The sequence below is a fragment of the Sardina pilchardus genome, chromosome 19 (genome assembly GCF_963854185.1).
Source record: "Sardina pilchardus chromosome 19, fSarPil1.1, whole genome shotgun sequence".
Taxonomy (NCBI): Eukaryota; Metazoa; Chordata; class Actinopteri; order Clupeiformes; family Clupeidae; genus Sardina; species Sardina pilchardus.
In genome coordinates this window covers 29,424,017-29,446,485 of record NC_085012.1, presented here as the reverse complement: position 1 = coordinate 29,446,485, position 22,469 = coordinate 29,424,017, and positions in this window count along the sequence as shown.

The following is a 22,469-nucleotide window of genomic DNA, read 5'->3' as shown; positions in this document are numbered from 1 at the left end:
TGTGTGTGTAACAGGAGGGTTCCCTCAAGGTCAGGCTGCTGAGAGGGCTCGGGATGCACCTGGTCGCTGGAGGGGGGGAGCATGCCTGCTGGCTCTGATGCAGGCGCATTGTTCCCAGAGGCGGGAGTGACGGCGAGCCCAAGCCTATCATTTTCACCTACGAGCAGCGAGCCTGCATAATTACCTTCGCTGAGACTTCACTGCTAGTTTACCCTCCACTATTGAATCATGTCCATTCAAACAGCAGTGCTCATTTGAACAGCACAGCGTGTTTGTCTGCGAGATCCTCACGGAATCTATTATGAAGTTCATGAATTGTCTTATATTGTCAGTATTTCTGTTTACTCTGATTTCAAATAGTTTTATTTCATTATTATTCATTAATCCTTCTGTCTGCCCTACTGTGAAGCAGATAGCCTAATTGACATGGACATGGACAATTACAAACAGTGAGCAATCAAAGAGCCTATTGTCAGGAGGACTGCACATATTGCGTAGATCTGGTAGACACAAGTGGTCCAGTGTGTGTGTGGTGAGCATGAGGTCCCTTGGCCAGGTCAGGAGGTCAGTGAATGAGGCACACACAGACATCTGTCCTGGTGCATTAAGCTATGACATGGCTATTAACAAGCACTGTCACACACACACACACACATACACACACACACACACACACATGCATGCTACATTTCCAGAGTGACGACAGCAAAGTTAGGATTAAGGAAAGAGTGCTGTGATATCTCAAGTGGATGTCACTGTCCCCTGAATGATGATTCCAGGGCACCATTTCCATCTTCCATTCTCAGCCTTAAGTAGACCAGTGCAACTCATTACACTTATATTCTATTGTGTGATTAGATCACAGGCATAGAGCTTTAATCACATTGCTATTTAGCAATGTCTAAACAAGGTGAAAATCAATTGCATAAAGCCACAGATCTGTACATTTCAACATTCACCTGCCTTTTCACTAGAGCAATGCATACTGTACTGTAATACATTCTCTGAACTAGACTGTAATGATACTGTTATTATGATACTAGCTAATATGTGATCTTGGTTGCATGGTTTGGTTCGTCAGTCTTCCATTTTATACACTTTTCTTTGTTGGCTTACCCTCGGAAATGGTTGAATGGATCTATTGAATTGACTTGACAAGTACAAGTAGTGGCACCTGTTTAATTTCCTTGAGAAATGTGAATAGAGAATTGAAAAGGCTACTGACCACAGCTCAGAACAGGCCAGCTCAGTATATTATTTAAACTGGACAAAAGCAAATGATAGCACTAAATAACAGGCCTACTGATTGAATGTGCCATGTTGAAGATAATAGCTATGTTTGTAAAGGTTGAAAAAAGAGAATAGTTAAAGGATCCGTATGTAGGATTTTGGCCAAAACCGGTACTGCAATCACTTTCAAAGTATTGTAGAGCGGTGTATTCCCTCCTTCCCCCTCCCCCCTGAGTCGGAGTTGGCAACCCGGATGCTGAAACACCACTGACTTTGTGATTAGTAGAAAGGTGGAGTATGGCGCATCAGGCCAAAACACATAATATGTAAACATCAACATCAGTTGATGAAATATTTGAAATGGTCATGATGTGTCTAGTGACATATCAAGGCCAATTTATGATTAATTTAAATACATTTCTTACATAGGGTTCCTTTAACATTATATATAATATGATACAAAATCTTGCATCTTTATTTTGTTTGAAATCGTGTGTGTGTGTGTGTGTGTGTGTGTGTGTGTGTGTGTGTGTGTGTGTGTGTGTGTGTGTGTGTGTGTGCGTGTGTGTGTGTGTGTGCGCGTGCGTGCGTGCGTGCGTGCGTGTTTTATCACTGTGTTATTAGGATGCAATATTAAAGCCCTCAATAAGTAAACCCTCTGGGCCTCCACTCAGTCCTGAAAAATAACACTTTTACACAAAGAAGGTTGCCTTGGAAACCACAAGGAGTTAAAATACCCTCAAATTCTTAGAAACATTTATCAGGACAGCGGGGTTGTGTATGTGCAAGCTTTCATGAGAAACAGATGCATATGCATATGACCATACACAGACAGGCGCACACGCGCGCGCGCACACACACACACACACACACACACACACACACACACACACACACACACACACACACACACACACACACACAACACACACACACACACACACAGCAGAGTGGCTTGTGTTGCTTATAAATTGGGACACAGAGTAGGAGGTAGCTTGTGCTTATGTTTGTGTTTGAGGTCTTCAGTGGAAGCAACTGAACAAATGGTGTGAGAGCATGACACATCTTTCTTCATATTACAAAAATCCAATGATGATGAATGGCCAATTTAACAGGGTGCTTTATTTCTCAGTAGATATACTATTGTTTTTCTCACTTAATAGCATTCTTAAACTAAGTTCAGGGGCAACTTTTCGCAACAAATTGGACACACTGCTCTCATATCAATCAGCCACACTTTTTTCTCTTTTCAGCTCATCAGTTGTTGTATTTGTTTTGGCGCTAGCTTCAACCCACCCCTTCCCCGTAGGGCTTCAGTCTTCCTTTGGAACAGAATGAGGATGCATCATCATGCACGGATCCTGTTTGACTCCTGCAAGCAAGCCAGACACACTCTGTTTGCATATCGTAGGCAAATTCAGAACTCGAACTCCTGACATAAATATTGAGTGTAATTGGTGTAATTCAAAGGGAGAATGATTAGTTATCATCCTCCCCGTGTAGCGCATGCAAATCGATGTGAAATGTCAGGTCACTGGAAAATAAATGCCATAAATTTGTGTCTGTGTCATTCTCCTAGGGCAAGCAATAGCATGCAAACTTATAAAACAATGAACTTCAATCTGAGTAGACAAAACACTCAAACGCTAATTGCAGTCCATAAACATCATGTCTAGCGCCTACTGGAGTCATGCTGCTTTGTTTTGGCAGATGAATGCCCATGTCAGATGCCACTGGTTTTGAAGCCAGGCGGATGACTGGGCCATTAATTGACAGGTTGAAAGCTGCTGCCCTTGTGTCCTTAATCGCCCTATGCACACATTAATGAACAATTCCTCGTCTCCGCCAATTAGGCCAGTATTAGAGACAGTGGTGAAATAAATCATCAAATTCAGGCCAGCGACGTCTGAAGCCTTTGTAGGCCACATTGCATGGCCATCTCCCTCCCCTCTCTGTTCATCTTCATGTAATTATAGATTGATCAAAGCCTCGCTCCATTTGACAGAATGCAGAAAAACAACTTTGCTGGAGAAAACTCATTGGGAGAAATAAATAAATGCACATTAATTAGAACATAATCACTGAGTCTGAACTGCTCTTGAAAGGAGTAGGCGATCCAGTTGATATAGCTCGTTTCAGCTTGTTAAATTGTCTGGGTTATCTTTTTCTAACAGAAAAAGGTCCCAATTTTATGAGTTGACTTGAGCAGTGAATCATGCGTTCAATATCTTGTCCATTGCCGAGACGGTATGAATTGTTTGCTGTCCTTAGACTACATTTGATCTCATAGAGACACCACCATATCCGACCGTGACTCCCACACAGACACACAGCCACACAGAGGACACACAGAGGAGTTGTCTGGATCATGTCCTCCTGCTCAGCCTCTCTTGAGAGTGCCAGTCTAATTCACATGTCCCCTATCACCCACCCTTTGATGAGGAGCGCTCTTCAGCAAACGCTCTTCTTTAGCCCAACACGTTTCCTTATTCTCATGCAGCAGCAGCAGCATGCGGCACTGGGCATGGGGGGAGCTGAGGAGTGCCCTTAACCCCAGAGTGGGTGAGTGCTTTGCCACTGGGTGCTTGGCTGTGTTTAGATGAAAGGGAACACCCAGAGGACCTCTAACAAGACTCGAAGAGCCCCTTGACTTTGGCTTTAATCAGACACACACACCAAAGCAAAAATCAACCGGCATCTTAAATCAAGAGATCCATGCTCTCCTGACCCCTCGTCTCATTCGCTCATCACTCTCATCTCATTTGCATCTTTTGTTTCTCCACAAAGTCGAGGTCAAGCAATAACAAATGGAAGTCAGGTCCACCTATCAGCTGGAATTAGGATCATTGATGGATCTTTTTTTATTATTATTTTTGGCTTGTGCATGGTAGGATTTCTCTCATGTTGCACACTGATCTTGACTCCTTTGTACTGAGGGATGCCAGGATGGATCACTTCTCAGGAGCAGTATCTGAACAGTACCAGTAAAAGCACCAGCACGTGAGGCTGCAGACATTTGCTGTTGACATCAGCTCTCATGAACACTTGAAGAAGTAGGCTACATCAGTGCACTAAATGACGAGCGTTTTTGTGACGGAGTGAGGTGCAGTTAAATAGGCTCTACAACAATATGATATTGCTTTGATGTTGTTACCCTTCAGTATGCTGCAGCTGCTTCATGTGGCCTGAACATATCCTATTAGGATCAGACTGCACAGGGTGATCAAAGCCAGGCCCAACCCAATCCACACTTTGGCAAACACACTTGTACAGTAGATGATTTTCCTGATGGATAGAGGGCAGGATGGAGGGAGTGGAAGTGGAGCAAAAGAGGAGGAAGGAAGAGAGGCAGAGGAGGTGAAGGGTTTGATTTGACACGCATAATTTTCAAAGGCCACAATTTACCCAGCAATCCCCACAGGAGACATGGTGCTATAAAGCTCCTTATGATCAGAGAAATATCTGCCTGTCTGTCTTTCTCTTTCACCCTATCTCACTCTCTCTCTCTTTCTCTCTCTCTCTCTCTCTCTCTCTCTCTCTTGCGCTCTCTTCCTTTGTAAGCATGTGTGCGTGTGTGTGTGTGTGTGTGTGTGTGTGTGTGTGTGTGTGTGTGTGTGTGTGTGTGTGTGTGTGTGTGTGTGTGTGTGTGTGCATGCACATACAGTATGTGTGGTTTGCTCGTTCCCTCTCTCGCCCACTCACAAACAAAATGAAATACCAGTCACATCCATCACTCTTTTCTCATTTTCAATACCATGGAGTGGTAACTTATCTTTCACTGCATGTGTGTGAGTGAATGATTCTCTCTCCCCCATTCTCTCTGTGTGTGTATGTGTGTGTGTTTGAGAGAGAGGGAGAGAGAGAGAGAGAAAGAAAGAGTATGCGTGTTTAATGAGAAGTGATTGTTCTTTCCTATTGCCCAATGCTCATTGCCACAGTTCCAGAACAATCTGAAGCACTTCCACATCATTACACAAGTCTGAGCATCTCTCCTCTCTGTTTCTCTTCATCCCTCCTTTCTTACTCCTCATCCCTCCTCTCTGTTTCTTTTCATCCCTCCTTTCTTACTCTTCATCCCTCCTCTCTGTTTCTCCTCATCCCTCCTCTCTGTTTCACTTCATCCCTCACCTCCTCTGTCTTATGCCTCTCTGTCTCATGGCAGACAATTACTCTGGACTGAAGTGATAGGGTGCCAAACATGTGTGCGGGTGAGCCAAGAGGATGAGGGGAGATGGAAAACTAGAGCTGGCTTGGGGTGGCTGTATGGGAATAGCTCATGCACAGTGTGTGAGGGGAAGGCCCAGGTCATTTGAGTTCAGGTTCATGGAGGGGTGCACCAGTGAGAATGTACAGTCCTGTCCTAGAGAGAGAAGGGGAAAGAGAGTGGTGTGTAACGACACACACTGAGGGGGGGGGGGATATAGAAAGAGAGAGATGGGGAGGGGGCTCTGAGGATGGACCGTGATGCAGTGGCAGAGAATGTGAAAGGGAAAAAGAGTTGCAAAGGGCACCAAGCAGAAATGAGAGAAAGTGACAGAGAACTGCGAATATTGATTGTTAGTCTTTGTGTCCACCCTACTCTCTCCCCTCCCACCTCTCCACTCGCCATTTTCAGGCACTGAAGGGGTTCAATCAGCACATGAAGAGGAGCAGAAGGACAAACTTCAAAGGGGAATAAGACGAGAGCAATACAGAGAGCAATACAAGAACTCAGGTCATGGTGATCTTTTTAGGAAAAAGCTCTGTCTATACCTATTGATCACCTCCTGATAGCTAGATAGCTAGATAGATAGATAGATAGCTAGCTAGATAGATAGAATAGATAGATAGATAGATAGATAGCTAGATAGATAGAATAGATAGATAGATAGATATATGAGTGAGGGAGATGGCACTGACACTGTTATATAAGGTTATATTGTTAACTGTAGCATACAGTAACTCTTTTTATCTTGAAGCTTGTTTTGATTTTCTCTTGATGAATAGCAGATGTCAGACTGCGGGCAGTCCCTGTCTAGAAAGCTCAGGGAGTAGGCAGATACACCTACCCTTTATGTCCCTGTGTCATATGCCTTATGTCTCTCTCTCTCTTTCTCTCTCTCTCTCACACACACACAGACACACACACACACACACACACACACACACACACACACACACACACACACACACACACACACACACACAAAAGATACAGGTAGTCAAAATCACATGTACAATCAAGCTGCCATAGCCATAATGAGTCCATGATAGCTTAATGGTGTGTTTAGACTTAGTGTGTGTGAGAGAAAGAGAGCTTAGCCAGACACAGAGTAGAGAAAGAAAATGTTTGTGCATCCGATGTGCCTTTCTACATGACCTCATCAATCCTCATCCTGACGATCAATGTTCCCTCTACCGCCTCCCCCCGTGAAGATCTCGCAGCCTTCAGAGATGGAAGTGTTGATCTGACTGATGACATTTCAGCGTACATTAACGGATTTAGCTGCCTTTGTCTGATAAAGCACATCAATACTTTCCCCCTACTCTGCCTATAGATGGACAGATGGACCCATGGACTTGTTCACGCCACAGTGTTTTTCCATTTGTCTTTTTTCCTTAAAAAAAATATTTTTTATGACTTTGTACCCAAAGTGACATTTTCTCCTTGCCATTAATAGGAAACATCAGATGTTGGATTTGTTGATGTTGATGCATTTTCCTTCCTGCATGTTGACAAATCATGCATGCTCGCAAGATGACTCAAGATGTTCCCCATCATTCTGGAAAGAACATTATGGTCTGACTCACTCAGAGAAATGAATGGTTTATACAAGAGGGCTGCTGGATATCTCTTTTGAAAAATGCTGCTACCTTTCTCAAACTCCCTGAACATGTTTGAGTGAGTGAGTGAGTGAGTTTCTGAGTCTCTGAGTTTGGGTGTGTATCTGCGTGTGTTGTGAGGTGCATTAAACAATGATCATAGACTTCAAGGTTCCAAGTCCAATTGGGATGTGGAACCATTTCATGCATATGTATACTGATTTCCTTACCACTATGTGCTTACTCCCACATCTGTTCAGAAATATCTTGACATCAGTGAATGAGCATCTTTCTCAGTATCTAGGAGTGCATAGATGACTATGATCTTGGCCACAATAATTCTTTTCTTCTTTACCAATGAGTTTTTACTATAACTGTACTTGTCTCTCTAACACTGTAATACTTTAACTCTACTGAATGTATCCAGCAAATCAAACATGCACTTTGTCTGTCTCATCATCACAGCATGGTATGTGCCACACAGCATGTCATGGTTGATATGGCAGTGCAGGAAAGAGAATATACTTTTATCCCCTAACAAAGATGATCAAGGATGGTGATGATCTGAGATGGCCCACAGATCTACACTATTGCTGTCATCTCCACACAGGTAGTCAGTGCTCACGCTACACCTGGTAAGTGATGCTGCACTGACACTCCTGTGGAATGTGCTCACAGCCTCCAAAGACAGCGTCTCATTTGCCTCTGTGCGCCTGCTGCTCCAAACACCTATTCAGCCATTTATCTCTGCTGATGAAAAAAGGAAAGGCACATTTGCAAGCAAGATGAATGCCATAACACTTCCCTTTCTCCCTACCTCTCACTTTCTGCATTCAGATAAGGGCTGGGCACAGATGAAAGAGCTGCACAGAAATAAAAGGCCGTCTGCATTTGTTCTCCACGATAGCATCAGAGCAGATAGCACAATAGAGATGCACAGTGAGGATAGCACAGGGCCTGCTCCGCCACATTCTCCCCCTCTCCTCCTCTCTGTTCTCCTGCCTTGTGTTGTGGAACACTACAACACAGCTCTGCCAGTGTTCCCAATCTGTTTGTGTCTGGGAGAACAAACTCCTTTTGCCGTGGCAAACATAAAACTTGGATTTAGTCTAGAGTGAAACTTTACTGAGGATGATGGAGTCATTAAAGCCTAGCTGTGAAATAATATTGTCAGAAGTGAAAGGATATTGGCAAGACGGTGATTATAATCACCACAACTGGAATTATAGTGTTGTCCAGGGGCTCAGTTTACTCCTGAGCTGCAACACAGCTTCATACGGCCCATTGGTTGATTTGGATTTGTGATGAGTGATGAACCATTTGTTTTCTCTCTGTTAGCTTCTTAAGAGTAGCTTTGGGACTGGAGTTGCATAGACTAATATCAATTATGTCTAGAAGTGCTGCTGTTGATCAGCCAACCAAAATAATGAACCAAAACAACTAACCTTTAGACTGGAAAACAACTGATATACTTTTTGCATTGATGTGCTAGTTGTCAACTACGAATGTAAACAAATGTTTTTTTCTGAAAACATTGTGACACTCATTCTCTAGACTCTAATCAGTCAGAGTCTGTTTTACGCAAGGACAAAACAAATCTAAAGCGCCATTACTACCAAACACGCAGATGAGTAGCCAATGACAGTGAGTGAAATGCATCATTTCCCATGAGCCAGAAAAGACAGTGATGCTGCTGTAAAGCTAGTTCTAGGGCAGTCATTTAATGAAAGGCTGAAAGTTCATTATTATACGGTAGTTGGTGTACACTGTTTGCCCAGAAAGGACATGCATTTAGAAAGTAAACATCAGTCTCAAATTTACAGAGCTCGTGAGGTGTCATTGCATCACAACGATTAAAATGAGAGCACAATGTAGCAAAATGAGTGCACTACTTAGTACAATGTGCACACAATTTACTACTGGTACATGTGAGTGAGTGTTAGTGTGTCAGTTTAATTATGTTTTCAACTGGAATGTCTTAACCATAAGCAGTGCGATACAACGCAATGTAACACATAATTTTCAGGAGAGCTTTGGTCGAACACCCCATCACTATTTTCTCTCTGTCACTTGCATTGGTCTGCTATTTTGAATTTTGAGAAGCATGATGCAAAAGAAGGGCCTATTTAAGAATCAGCGTGGACAGAGAGCCTTCAGTGCCTAATGACAGTCGCCCTTTATGCCGTTAGGGTAAGCTTTTACTCACTCATTTTAGGGTACCACTTCCTCTTCCTCTGCCCCCCCCAACTGAAATTCCACCCACTCACTCTTCTGCAAATGTGAAGATTGCTCTGGATCATACAATAGATGTATTCTCAACAGTTTTTAACTTTTTTTAAGTAATGTGAAGTATACTGTAATATGAATGTTGTTGATTGTTTACGTTGGCAATGTAACGGATGGATCGATGGATGGATGGATGGTTGGAAGGTCTATGATGACACACCCCATGTCTAAACACTGAATAATATACTGCATTTGTATATCCTAATTGTCAAGATAGGAGAATACAGTATGATTTGGTCTATATAAGCTGTCATCTCTAGATTGATGTCAACATTATGTACGATCAACATTATGTATAAAGAAAATAAATCCAGCATTAGTCTGTACACAACAGAAATGGCAAAGAAATGCTGAAGAGCACTGCATGTGACTTTTTTCAAACATGCCAATAAGCAGGCCAATCTTCATTAGGCTGCTTATGTCGATGCCTCTACATGGCCTCATACAGGTGAATCTATTGTCAGTGAACCTACAATATTCAGTCAAATCACTTACACACCATGATGAGCATAATTTAGTGAATGGTTCAAAAGTCACTCTGATTAAAATATATTTCATGCCACTTAATGTGAAAATATTCTCATCTAACCCCTTAGCTATAATTAACCCGCCAGTCCCCCACTGAGGCTGCTGGGTTAAGAGAGAGAGAGGCCGCAGCACAAGTGCCCCTCTTCTGAACTAGGCTCTGCTTCTCTTCTCTGGTTCTCTCCTGTGGCAGATTTTCAGTTGAAATTCCAGGTAACTCAATGGACCAATGTTACATTCTTCAGTTTACACTTGAATCAAGGTTACGTGTGCTGGTTGTGCATATACCACTGGAGATGCATACCAATCAAAGTATATGAATAAAGTGTCATTGTCTCCGAGCAGTTTCTGCTCTAGTCCTCGGGCTCCTGTTCTTTTTATTAATGCACCTAATCATCTCCCTCCACTCCAGCCCCTGCTAGCAGACTCATCGCTTATCAGGCACGGCAGATGAATAAATCTCACACGTTAATGCTCTCCACATCCATTAAGGCCAATTGTCTCCATAACACCAATACAAAAGCGTACAACTCCTCGTGAGTCGAGAGCTGCTATTGCAGTAACATTGTGATAGCAGCACACAAAGCAGCCATTAATACCTGCTGAACAGGACTAATTAACCAATGCAAGGAGAGTCATTCACTGGGGGTAGATATTAAATAATTGTTTCATTTGAGTGTAATTTCAGCACTGTGGAGAGAGGGTGTTGTGAGCGCAGGCTGATACAAGAAGAGACGTAAGAGCTTTGTGTGTAGTATTGACTGTATTCATAATTCCTTTATGGCTCTTCTCCTTTAGAATGAATAACCTGTCTGTGAAGATTGAGTGTGTGTTGTTGTGTGTATCTGTGTATGTGTGTAGGGTTGGGGGGTCACCTAGTTTTTATGACGTTATAGGTATTCATCTTAAAAAAATGCTTTACAGAGATAATTCTATGCATAATTACATGGTCTAGAATGTAAACTCATGCACTTCTGTCTTGATCACATTGTCATGCCCCTACAACCTTCTATAAAAGGGAAAGTTATTTCGGTATGTTACTGCTGTTAAGCCGTCATGGGGGCTTGACACAAATTCAGTCCTGATCATCCTCCAGAGATTTGAATTCTTATTTTGCCAACTATAGGAATCCAGAGACTCAACACTGGTCATTTAGATACCACTTTTACCACCTGCTGGGTGATGCAGGGGACATCTTGAGCTTTCTAATAATACCGTGTGTAGGTGTGACCCCAGCAATGTCCTCTTTGTGAGCCCCATGCCTTCTGTCCCCTCCGTCGGCTGCAGCTTTGTTTAGGTTTTACTTTATGCCAGTGGGTGGTGTCGTGCTGTGTGCGGAAATTACACCCTTACCTTCACAAAGGGGGCCAAAATTGATGTTTGTACACAGCTGGCTATCCAATAGCTATAGCTGATCCCACTGCACCTTGGCATTTGATTTAGGGGATGCTGAGGCAATTTGAGGCCAAACAACTGCGGTGATATCAACAATCTGAAACCAAAAACAAGTGTTACGGCTATGTGCACCTCGCTTACCAGCTGGCAGGTGGAGCAAGCCAGGGAAAGTAGGCATCTCTCACTCTCTCTCTCTCTCACGCCATGCCCTCTGTACCCCGTGCCACCTCATATAGCCCGCTCAGTGAGGGGCTTTCCGCCCGCGCTCACGCTTCCTGATCTGGCTCCAGCGGCCGCGGCGCAGCCCATTTCCTCTTCTCCGTGTCCAGCGGTGTCCTGTCCCACCTACGGCCGGCCCCGCTCCGTGTGGGCTTCCCCCCGCACCACTTCCTGGTCCAGGGCGGAGGCCACCCCCCCCCACCGAGTGACATTCCCGCAGTGTGTGAAAAGCGCCGGGCGTGAGTGACAAGCGGCAGACAAAAGAGCGTCCCCGCTGGGCAGGAATGAGGGGAATGCAGCCGAGTGCTGCGGAGTGGAGGCAGGTGCATGCTAATGGGCGCGTGCGAGAGAGGCTGCGAGGGGGATGGAGGCATCTGGGCATGTGTCACATTTCTGCTTCACGCTTCCAACACTACTGCTGAGGCTGAGCTGCTGATTCAAAAGAGGAAAAAAACATATACAAACACACACAAAAACATACACACACACTCTCTGTCTCTTTATGTGTGTGTGTGTGTGTGTGTGTGTGTGTGTGTGTGTGTGTGTGTGTGTGTTTGTTTGTTTGTTTGTCTTTTTCTGTTTATGGGATTACATATTATCCTAACACATTCCATAAGTTTAAACATTCATAAGTTTAAAAGCAGGGAAAACATTCCTTATGAGCCAAATCACATACTATGAATAACTAAAAAGTTCTGGGGGGAAATGTTCATATGTTTACAGCCAGCATTAACTGTCTAGAGCAAATAAGACAATAATTTTAATTGAATAGTGTTTATATTGCGAATTGTATTAGAAAGTGACAGCAGCAAAATCTGAATTTGCAGGAGGCAGAACGCTGTGGTGATTAAAGAATTGTAATAATCTGCAGAGGCGAAACAACAAAATGCAAACCAGAGATAAATGACACAGAGTATTCTATCCCCTCGGGAGGCAAGGGGAAAAATCATTAGAAAGTTTATATCCCTGCCATGTAAATTAAGGCAGGGGGTAGAAATAAGAGGGAGAGGCACACTACATAGAGAAATTCATAACTAGCTTTCAGCATAATTCATTTGTATTGAAGACGCAGGAAAATAGAAAACAACAGGCAGAGAGAAAAAAAAAGTTTAAAGAAATACCACCACTGAGTTGACCTCTCTTGAGACGGCTCAGAGTCTGGCTGGGTCCGCAAGGTCAGGCATTAATGAAGTCGACTGCGAGGGGGAGATGGAGAAGTGAGAATTAAAGAACGGAGCACATGATAAGAAACACGGACACAAAAGAATTGAGGCCGACAGGTTTGCGATCTCATTGGAATGTTCCTGTGTGTGTGTGTGTGTGTGAGCGAGACAGGAAGGGAGTGTGAGGCGGCCTGAGAGGCAGGAGGAGGGAGGACACGTGAGATATGGCAGATAACGCCACTCCTCTGGCTGGGCCACTCCACTCCAATCAGTAGACAGATGTGTCCTATTCCAAGCAGCGCACTACATTACACACCCAAAGAGCTATGCTGACGGCCTCCCCCACCACCCCTCTCCACCCCACCAACCCCCACCACCACTTCTCTCCACCCCTCCACCACCCCTCTCTCCATCTGATCTGACCCCTCCTCCACCAGACTCATCCTCCCCACATCCCAAATATGGCCCTATGACTCCTACTCCAATCAGGGCGTGGCGTTGGCTTTGTAGTAGAGGACGGCGAGTGAGTGAGTGAGTGAGTAGGCAGGCAGTGGTGACCTTACTGTAATCCCGGTGAGTGGACCATGTGGGTTGGAGATGGCACAGGACAGACAGAACAGCACATCACAGTGCAGTGGAGATGAGGGAGGACAGTGGGAGCAGGTGGGGGGGGTGATCTTGTCAGGGTGCACGGCGAGGTCACAGCAGCTGTGTCTGCCTCAGTGCTGTGCGGGGAACCAGGGCTTTCTTAATAACATTGCATCACACACAAGTAAGAGTGATTCGCCCAATTGGAGTCATTTTGCATACGGTTCAGACCTGAGGGGAATGTGCAGTGTGGGCGCTTGCAGAAAGAAATGGCTTTATTAAAGAGCGCACAGAGCTCTGACTGCCAGGGTGAAAGGGAACAGTTATGTGGAGAGAAATGGAGCTAGAGTTGAGGCACAGCACAGTTTAGGTTATTGTCTGTGCTGTAATGGTGGGGCTGAATTTCAGCGGGAAATTGCATTTGAACATTAGCCTCTAATTTTGTATTTGTGTGATCTCACTGTCTCTTTCTCTCTCTTTCTCCCTCTGTCTGTCTCTGTGTGTGTGTGTGTGTGTGTGTGTGTGTGTGTGTGTGTGTGTGTGTGTGTGTGTGTGTGTGTGTGTGTGTGTGTGTGTGTGTGTGTGTGTGTGTGTGTGTGTGTGTGTGTGTGTGGGTATAGGTGTTTCCATCTTGCTCCCATTCAAGAACATTTCCATTTGCATTTTACATGAGAGTCATGGTTCAAGTGGCACATGCTGGATGTTCCAGTATTCCTCTTCACTGCTGATGAGTCCTCAGCCCTGGCATGACGTGTGTGTGTGTGTGTGTGTGTGTGTGTGTGTGTGTGTGTGTGTGTGTGTGTGTGTGTGTGTGTGTGTGTGTGTGTGTGTGTGTGTGTGTGTGTGTGTGTGTGTGTGTGTGTGTGTGTGTGTGTGTGTGTGTGTGTGTGCGTGTGTGTGTGCGCGTGTCCGTGTGTGTGTATGAAAAATCGAAAAACATGTTTAACACACCTAGGCTTCTGTCAATATACTGATTTTTACTAGACATATATACACCTTACACGGTTTACCGGTATTCCAGTTACCCGATCATTCATCGTTTTTTAGTGTGCATGTGAACGCACTTACTGTTAGTAGTGGCCGTTGTGGCAGCTGGGTTCTTCTTGTGTTCCAGGGTCATGTGAGAATGCAGAGAATGCTAAGGATTTCTTCCTGTCTCAAATCAAATCAAATCAAATGTTTCTTTATTGACATGAATGAATGAGCACATTGTTGCCACAGGTACAAGTATACAACTATTTCGTAGTAGTGTGTACGTGTACATGTAGTTTAGTTTAGTTTACTTTAGTATGGAACACAATCTGAATACATATGCTGCAGACAGACACCAGCACATACATACAAGTCTAGTATCTACTGTATCTGTCTGACTTATGGAAATGTCCTTCTTCTATTACATTAACACAATGTGCTAATGTTCAATGTATTGTGTACCCTTTCAGTTACCTGTTCACACACACACACACACACACACACACACACACACACACACACACACACACACACACACACACACACACACACACACACACACACACACACACACACACAAATATGCAGATGGGCATGTGTACACTGACTAATGTTTGTTTTTCAGCCAGCAGAAAGTTAGACCAATGCATACACAGTTATAGGGATGTTCACTGGAGGGGTGGTTGGGAACTCCCCCCCTCCCTCTCTCCCCCCCTTCCCCTCTCTCCCCCCCTTCCCCTCCCTCTCCCCCTCTCCCCCTCTCCCCCTCTCCCCCTCTCCCTCTCCCAGATAAGAGTCACGGCGAACATGTATCTGTCTTTGTTTGTGTGACAGCTGTGTGGGCAGTGTGAGACAGGCCTGCTGAAATACAGTACATAATAAAAGCCCTGCGGCCCGGTCACCTCGTCCCTCTCACTGCTTCAGTAGTTAGATGAACACAGAGCCCTCACACACACCCGCTGGACAACCATGGGAAACGTCCAGAGGGAGGGACATGGAGCCAGAGACAGAGTGTCTCTAAGTTTGATGTTTCGTGTCTGTGTGTGTGTGTGTGTGTGTGCTGGCCTGGTACCTCAAAGTCTTGGTATGAAAGCACAGGCACACACACACACACACACACACACACACACACACACACACATTTTGTATGAGGTGAAATTCTGTGTACAGTATATATAATAAATGCAAAGTAGAGCCAGTTCATAAGCAGAACACCATAGATGTAATCATTGTGGGTTCTATTTTCTTACCGCCGAGAAGAGCATGACCGTACCACACATCAGAAACACCAGGGTCCAGAGAACAGCTAGCCATGCCATCAGATCATTAGGCCTACAGCATTCACACACACACACACACACACACACACAAACAGGTCAACATCCAGTTGCCAATATTAACATAACCCCCACACCCCTCTTCACACACACACAAACACACCATCCAAGCAACCAAAATGTACATAATACTCCCACCAAACACACACACACACACACACACACACACACACACACACACACACACACACACACACACACACACACACACACACACACACACACACCACACACACACATGCCCACAAACTAGCTTGTCAACAAGCTTGTCAAGTCATGTACTCAAACAGAAATGCGCATACACAAATACATCATCATGGAATGAGTCACTTTTTTAATGGCACCATGGCAAGGTAAAAGTATGTCTAGTTTTTAATGTGTCGTTAGTTATGGTCTGTGTCCATGTCAGTGACAGGGTCTATCCTTGTTTGTGGGTGATGTGTGTGTGTGTTAGCTCTCTTTGAGAGGTTGGAAGCCTGCCTCAGTAAGAGTGGTCAGAGCTAATCATGGCCTGGGGTCATGCTTCTGTGTTCTGTTAACCATTAACACCAAACTGTTTGGTGTCAGTGCTGAGCGTGCCAGAGCTTGTTTACAGGAGACTGAGATAGTGTCTAAGTCCTCGCCGCTGTCTGGCCTTACAGAAGCAATGAGTTAGGCCATCAAAGCCTCCACTGAGATAAGACAAAGACGCTAGGAGGCTTGGGCAGTCTGTGTATAAACATACCCCTTAGTCAGTTAATGACTCAGTCTGTCTGGTAGGGTAATTGTGGCTTTAAATGGATTGAACCCACGATATGTAAAAAAAGAACTGTGTCCAAACAATGTTGAACATTTGGTCATGTTACTTTTATCACAAGGACCTTGGGGTGGACTTGTAACGTTTTAAAACTGAGTCATGCTTTGACAGGAAGTACATTTCTTTTTAAGCTCTCTCTTCATAACTGCAGTCCACTGTCAGGGCTCCTGCATTGAGGAGAGTCCATTAGGGTCCGTAATAAATGAAGTGAGGTGGAATGCATCCCAGAGTGCTGAACTGTTGTGGACCTGTGCACATATTTTGGCAGCACTGTGTGTAATGACCAGCACTGCTTCACTGAAATGGAATTGTCTTCTCGAACGCATAAATTAAGGGAAGCAGCCGTTGCAAGGGCATGCTAACACTGATGTAACCCTGTGGCAACCACCGGTTTGAGATTTATCATACAGTTCAGTTCAGTTCATAAAATCTTAGACAAAACGTTATGATTACAACACCATGTTGAGCTACGACCACAGATGCAACAATATTTCAGGATTTTGTATTGGTTACTTTTTACTGAAGTGGTTTGTTTCAGAGTCTATAGATACTGTACCCTTCCATATAAATAATTGACTGTGCATTCCAGCCTCCATCCTGCACTACATATATAACCATCTCCCCAAATTCCAGAAATATCATAAAGACGCGTTGATAACATCTATTTGATTTCAGCTATATTTCACAATAGCAGCAACACCACACAAGACAGTACCCAAATCATTACAGCTCTGTGGCATTTAAATTGAATAAGATATCGCGTTATTATGAAGTTTCTTTTTCTTTCATTTTCGAGAACAGAGATGAGAATTCAATAAGGAAAAGCAAGTATTGAAATAGTGGTTTTAATAAAGGCAAAAGATAACAGCCTGCCATCTCAATATGTAGAGGCCTACAACTGATGGCCTTGTATTTTACTTCTGCATTTTCACTTTCAGTCATTGACAAAATAGACGTACTTCTGTCTTTCTTTTCTTTTCTTTTCTTTCTTTCCTTCAACTCTCCCTTTCCTCGTCCTCCCTTCATCTGTTGCATTCCCTGCCTGCGTCCTTATCTGCAGTGTTGCTGACGGACCCCCGCTGCTTTGGAAACTAAGCCCAGCAGCTTATCACAGTAGTCAGGTTAGTGCTCTGGCCAGACGTCCCCATGCTGCCAGCGCACTTATCGCAGACGCCAGTCAGGGGGCTTACTAATGCACCAACGCTGCGCCTGCACAAACACCCGCACAAATCACACACTCATACAAGTGAGTGTCAAATCTCACTCACACACATATACTCATTCTTCACACGTCTCCTTCCTCGTCACTTTTCAATCATTCACATACATGCATTCTCTTTTTTCTCTGTGTGTGTGTGTGTGTGTATGTGTCTTGTGTCTGAGGGAGAGAGCGAGAGAGAGAGAGAGAGAGAGAGAGAGAGAGAGAAACACGTGACTACACAATCATTCAAATCACATATGCTAGCAGTCCCGGGAGCATAAATATACTGTGTACTTCATTGCATTCAAATTGAATTAGTTTCCATTGGCACTGTGAATTAAACATGGGTCGTACATCACAGCGGCTGTGGAAGTTTAATGGCTTTGATTTCTTTTTAATATGCCTCTGACAGTCACTCTAAAATGTGTTACTGACAGTTTCTAGTGGGTTTCAGCAATCCGGTCCAAACATGTCAGCACATGTAAATTTAGCGTAAACTGTTAAAGTCGTGAGATTAATCTTGTGAATAAATGTGAAGAAAAAAAGTTAAAATGAGGAATGACTTCATCAACATATGTGGTTGGGAGGGGGGACTTCACACTATATTTGCAAACAGCTCTGACATTGGTAATGATCAACACTTTAGATTGGCTATAAATGCTGAATTGAAATGACAAAAACATACATACAAGTATTCTGAAACAGGCTGCAAAACACCCTCTACTTAACACCTTGTTATACTGATTCACCAAGGTTCCATTTGACTTACAGTACCTGTAACAACATGTAGTTTAAGGCAGAATGAGATTGGGAGCGCTTGTGTCCTTCATTCGGCCTCATCTGTATATCTGTTAAAGAGATGAATAACACATCATGTGGAACCCTACCACACAAGTTGCACTCCCCAAGTACAGTACCACACAGACCTTGAAAGTACTCTTAGCTGTTTTGGCACCTCCAAAGGATATTTAGAAGTTCAGATTATACAGAAACAAATATTTTCCCAATATCTCCTATTCCCTGACAACAGCTTAAACAGTAGTAATGTGCAGCATGATGTTATTGATCCATTTGACTCGAGGCTCTAAATGTATTTCTCTTTCCATCTCTCTCCATCTATTTGTTTTATTAAAGTCAGACATATTGCCAAGATTTCAAAGAGTGTGCCATATCAACAAATGACTAGTGCACTTCAGCTGATAATACTGAGAGCATAATTATTTGGAGCCATACTGTAAGCGGAATATGAGATAGTTCAATAAGGTCCTTAGCTTTACATTACTCTATATCTGTTTTATGGCTTGAACATAGGCCTACATATTTCCACTCCATATTTCAAAACTGTTTTTTGCCCATTCTGGTTCACTGGGTTCCCTCAAGTAAAACATACAGATTGTGGGTACAAATTACAGTAACATGTTTTAAATATGAACTATTCATAGTAATATTAACATGAGTTTATTATGTTTTTCCTCTTTCTTTTCCTCACATTCTTGTTTAGCAGTTCCGATTGAGTCAGTGGGTCCACTTGCTTCAGATTCCATAATGTTCCTTTCTCCCATAGACATCTTTATTTCACCTCAAGACCAAGTTTAGATAAGAAAAGCTCTGGACAATCTGAGAGTGTCTGTAAGGTTATGGGCTTTGAGGGCCTGTTGGGGTGGTGCCAGAGAAATAATGAAGAGGAGGTAGAGGACCCAGAGGCCCTACACTTTAGCTGGACTCATGTCAGACTCTATAGCATAGATAACAATGACCCAAGGAATGTCTTAAGTGAATGTTAGCACATTTCAGCTGGCTTACTCTTGTTTACTTTATTCCCATACATATCTCACTGAGTCCTGAGAGTAGAAGCAGTGGCAGAGCAGTGACACTAAACATCATCCATTTACTGTTTGACTATTGTTGATGAACTGTTGAACAGGCCAGTTCAAATAAGTTAAAATAATCCACTAGTAGTCTGAGCTGGCAGCTATTGACTGAACAACACTGATAATGGCATCCAGTGGTAATGTTTCATATCCAGGATGTACTGAAAATTCGAGATTAACTTGTCTTTTCAAAAAACTGTTGTGTTCATTAACAACAAACAGACAAGGATGTGCTTAACTTTCAATTGGTGTTGATGTAAATTGGACCTAAAACTGGAGGTAAGTTAAAGTGGATTTATTTATAGTAGTCACAAAACGGGACAAATATTCTGTCACAAGTCAAATGGAAAGACTATATGGCTGCATGGAATCTCTTCCTACTAATAATTGGTAAAGTGACCTACAAACCTTCAAGGATAATTTATACCAATTTATTGTTGGTCTCTTCATCAACTAGACAGTCAAGAAATCCTAATTATTAAAGGTATTGGTTTTCCAGCCAATCTGTCTGATAAGTAACATTGTTTGTTCCTTTTGGATTAGGGTTTTCTCTTATTGTTGAGCTCTCTGAAGACGCTTCATTTGTAATGATCGTTATCCTTGTTTTAAGTTACATCCATCGTGGTTGTCTGCAGGATCCTTGCTTGTATCTGAAATACATTACGATGCTCTGTCTTTTGTTTTCTTTTTTTTTATCAAAATGATAACATCCATCCCATGCGTCATTGTCATCTAGCAAACATAGTGAAATCGATAAGGGGCATGTTTGTGTGGGTCAAGGCATGGCATCTACTCAAATGATGAAAGAAAAAGACAAATTAAGTATCCTCTCTTGGCTGACCTCTCTGAAATGAAACTGACAGGAATTATGTTCACGTCTTACAAATAGCTGCTCATGAGGCGGCAGTGTGGAATCTCATTTCCAAAGAGTACGCGTCTCACATGTCATGACTTGACATGACATGACATGAAGTTGATTGCCGAGTATTTGCTGAAGAGATAACCTGTGCACAGCCTTAAGGGCTAACAGACTTGTTTGACACCCCTATTGCAACACAACACACACGCTAACATGCAGAACCACTGTGAAAACACTGTGGTGAGGAGATACCCTCAACAGAAAGATATTACCTCATTACCAGAGTATGACTTCAACAAATAGGGTCAACAGAGGTCAGTGACAATGATGATGTCAGACACTGACAAATTCAGTGTCAGACACTGACAAATTCTCCATGGCTGCTACAATTGTCCTTTCAGTCTATGTTGATGAATAAATAGGATTCATGCATAAAACACCATCTTTGTCTCCATAAGCATGCAGTTATATGCTTTTCTTTTTGAAGAAAAGCATATCGCCAGTTCAGTGCTTTATTTTCCTTACATTCCTTTAAGCTCTGCGATTACTGAGCTATTACTACATTCTGATATACTCTCTATACAAGAGAGGAAATGAATAAAGAGACATTTTATTCCATTTCATTCTTACAGTTTTTCATTTCTCTGATGTTTGCCTTGCTGTTGAGCAAAGCTCTCTTAAGTGCCTGCCCGGACCTTGCGCAGATTCCCTCCACCATATGCTTTCTGTTTGAGCCACACAGCAAGGCTCCTCCTAATCCGTGCCTTTGTGAGGCAAACTCCCCCTCGTCAAACGCCTCATAATTAGCCGTAAAATATGACATGGGAATCTGCGGCATGTTGTCGCTTTTGTCTCCGCTCCAACGGCCTGCAGCGCGCCGCGCTGTGAGAGGATGAGTGTGAGCGGGCGGCAGGCGAGGCGTGGGGTGACGGGGCAGTGTGCCTGGACCTAAGCTCCTGTGGGCTTTCGCTGAACTCACAGAGGGCACGGCCTCTGTCTTAACCACATGCATTTAGCGCTGGATCTCAGTTACTCCTCAGCCTGGGCCAAGTGGCTGACTTTTTGTTTTTTTCTGTTGGTTCTTCTTCTAACCGTCAAATTTACCTCACACACAAAGGCATTTTCTCACTGAATTAGGACATTTCTATTTCTTTATTCTATTCTAGTGCCTCAATCACTTTTTACTATTTTTTCTCTCTCTTTTGGTATCACATTTGGCCTTTTTTTCTTCTTTTGTTACCATTCTACCCCTCATTTCCCCTAAGAGAACATGCCTGTTGGAGCATATTTCTCTCTCAGTATCTGTAAGTGATGGGCCACTTCTGATAACCTCCATGTTCATGATGATGTTCAGATCACTCCAGTGTGTAAGCTACACTTTAACCTCAGTCCATCTTTATCTAGCTTCCTCGACTGGCTTGTCTTACAGGGACACTTGCCTGGCAGTGATAGATTTTGACAAAGATGGACACAACAACAAGGGGGACACCAAAACCGCCCATCATACTGCTCAACTGTTCCTTCAGCTGAACACGTGACTGGCACAGAGAGTGCCCCTAAAAGATATAAATAATGTGCTGTGTCATGCCAAATACGCCCAAGACATCTTGCATTACAATTTAAAGTGGAACATATTTGCATTATTTCATTGCTAACTAAGAAGATTTTTTAAATCAATTTCTTAATGTAGATTTATCATCAAAATTAAATATCATTCTTGACACCATACCATTACACACACACACACACACACACACACACACACACACACACACTGCAGGTCCTTTCACACAAAAGTCGTGGTAAAGGTCCTCCAACATAAAAGGTTTAGCATCTCATCTTCCACAGTGAGACCTTCCTGCCGTGTCAGCCAATCTACTTTATCTGAGGAGCGGCTCACATTGTTGACTGGTTTCCTGTGTCTTAATGAATGAGACGGGGGGCTTTGTGACCACTCTGCTGAGGTTTCACCATACTGATCTGCCTCCTCTTGTTTGGGACTTTAACCCTCCTGTTGATGTAGTTGGGGGATGGAGGTTAGCTACCCTTGCCACCTGTTAAGATAATTATTGACTGAACAACAGCCAGGGGGATATGGGTGTGGAAGAGAGGAAAGGAAGGTGTCTGTTTCCTAGGTCAGTTTTGATCTTGCCCAGAGGCAGATTATTGGATGAGATTTCAGAAGGACTTCCTTCTAGAAAAGTTTCCTTCCTGCTTACCAAGAT